The 2,745-nt window shown below is 45.3% G+C and overlaps 1 protein-coding gene across 1 annotated transcript in view; it reads left to right on the plus strand.

The window, feature by feature from the left end:
• LOC105365162 (putative glycine-rich cell wall structural protein 1) overlaps positions 1 to 2,745 on the plus strand; it is a 12,336-nt gene that overhangs the window by 6,053 nt on the left and 3,538 nt on the right. The gene's annotated exons all lie outside the window — the stretch shown is intronic.

Genomic DNA, 2,745 nt, shown 5'->3' on the forward strand with positions numbered 1-2,745 from the left:
GCTCTCTTCCCTTTCTCTAGACGCGCGCGCGCGTGCTGCCCGCCGCCTCCGGGCCCCGCCGGGTCCCGTATCTCGCCCTGTCTATCCGAGCCCTCGCTTCTTCCCTCCCCCGTAGTCCCAATAGAGATAGAGATAGAGCCGCGCGGCCTTTGCCGACCTGGCTTGTTTGTTTTTTGATTAGCGGGCGCCACGAACTCGCCTTTATCGCCGGGGCTGCGGTGGGCCCGAGCGATGCGTCCATGATAACCGATCGCGAGCCCTTGATTATCTTTTTGCCTCTATGGCCGCTCTTCGAGGCCCTTCGGGAGCTCGGTAATTTTTCCAGTGACGAGCGTCCAAAATAAAACGAAACAAAAACAAAACTAAATAAAAAGCAAAAAAACAAAAAAAAAAAACAAAAAACAAAAAACCAAAAAGGAACAATAAAGAAAAACGAAGACAAAAGAACCAATCAACAAACGACAACGACAACAAAAAGTAAGGAAAGAATTTAAATTAAGAGCGCGGATTACGGGACCTCGATACGCGCGGTCTTCGTTTATTCCGGCCTTATCGGCTACTCGCCGATGCCTCCCATGTTGCGCGGCGAGTTGAGTTTTTCGGGACTTATCTCATCGGCTATTCGTACGGCCGCGATAGGATCTTCGCCGATAGGATGGGCGGGGCAGAAGGGGCAGAAGGCGATAGCGCGCGAGACACCCTGGATTTTCAGCAACGCTCGTAAGGCCATTTACCGACGGGCGTAAGGCGCTTTATTGGACGAGTCGGCCGGCGGTCGATCAGCCACCTCGGTGAAAAGAGGTGGTCCGTTGCTGTGGCCCCGGTCGCGCGATAGCCTACTCCGAATTGACAATTTGCAGCTCGGGGCTCGGATATTAGACGCACGTAGAACGGCGGTCGGATCTGCTTAGCGCTCGGGGCCTCGGGCGAAGGGATTCGGCGGCTCGTCTGTCCGAAGGAAAAAAGAGCGCGGAGCCACCCACTCGCCGCCAGTCACGTGCCCACTCACGTCCCCCGGCCAATACCTTCCTGGGCGTTAGCGGCGGATCTAATCGGGGTCCGAACTACTTTACGGCTAGGTGTTCCGCGTGCATCGGCCTTTTCGAGGGCCTTTGTCTTGGGCGCAGCGGGCCCCGAGGAAAAAAAGCGGGAGGTGGAGGTGGAGGATGAAGACGGCGCGGATAGCGAGGCTACTCGCATGCGTATAGGGGCGATGCGGCCCATATTATGCATAGAAGACAACACCTGGTATTGCCTCTCTTCGCGAAAGGTGTTGTTGCCGGGACTACCATGCCCAACCAACCTCCTTTCTTCCTTCCTCCCTTTTCCTCCGCGCTCTCTTTCGCTCCTGCATTAGCGGCGGTCGAGCGAGAGTCCTCGGCTGTTATTATTACCCGTTGTTGTCTACTCAGAAATTGAAATTTTTCAATTACGCGAGGCGTCGAGATATATAAAGGCGCTCTATTTTACGACCCGTGAGCTTAACCCGCGAATCGACCGATTATCATTATATGAAAGTTTGGAATATCGTATCGGGCAGCGTCACGTGAAAGTGGAGCATTTCGCAGACTTACTCCGCCTCAAGACTTCCAGTTCGCCGCCTGCCTCTCGCTCCTTTCTTTCCCCAAAATTTCAATACTTTATTTTATGATCCCTAAAATTGCCCACTCCCCTGTTATAATCATTCGTAATGCCGCGGTTCTTTGGGGCGAGCGTTTCGATAATTACTTCAGGAGGGATTTTGTTTCTTAAACGCGTAAATCATGATTTTAATTTCATACGATTTAATTACCGAACAATAACATCCCAATGAAATATATCTTAAGCCATGCCTTATTATTATTATTATTATTATTATTATTATTATTATTATTATTATTATTATTATTATTATTATTATTGTTATTGTTATTATCGTAGTCGTTGTGGTTGTCGTTGTTATTGCCGCTGTTATCCTTGTTTTTAGTATCATATCGTTCGTTATTTTAACCTATGACTTCAAATGTAAGAGCTCTTATTCAGAAGTGAATCGTACAATCTGCACACAAAATAATTATGTAAAAAATGATAATGGAATAATAATGGACGAGCAGCGTTAAATGTAAATTATCGAGCTCAAGTTGCAAATTAATCGAAATTAATATTTTTTCAACGAATAGAGCCATTTATTAACCGAATGAATTCATCGATCTTCGCGATAGCCATTAATTTATGCGTATACGTATAAACGCTAGTTCGGAGCGATAATTGCAATTTAGCTAAAAACATAGACTATCTAGAATTTTCTGTGAGAAATTAAGATCTTATTTAATTTAGCTTGCGATCGAGTATTACGACAGCGACCAACGATTATCATTAATTAAATACAATAACACTGTTGTAAATTCAACGGAGGCTCTTTTGCTCAAGCAGCTCAGCTCAAATTTTGCTCAAGCGATGTATTCTCTCGGCAAATTATTCCGTTGAAAAAGCTTCCCCATCTCGCACGCGAGCTTCATTTGTCAAGGCTGTAATTAAATTCGCCCGTTATTAATACTCGGATCAATTTGAATTAATTATTACTTGTTAGCCAAAGTACGTCAATTGCTGCACTTCTTACGGCCTTTATATTACTAGGTATTATTAAATATTCCGTCATACATGATCGAACGGATAATTCATTAGGAACTTCATAAGCCACGATTCACACATTCGTCGGGAAGAGCAAATTATTTTTCTAGTTTCTTTATTTCATTTTTATTTTAC

Source organism: Ceratosolen solmsi, unplaced genomic scaffold, assembly GCF_000503995.2.
Source record: "Ceratosolen solmsi marchali unplaced genomic scaffold, CerSol_1.0 scaffold45, whole genome shotgun sequence".
NCBI lineage: Eukaryota > Metazoa > Arthropoda > Insecta > Hymenoptera > Agaonidae > Ceratosolen > Ceratosolen solmsi.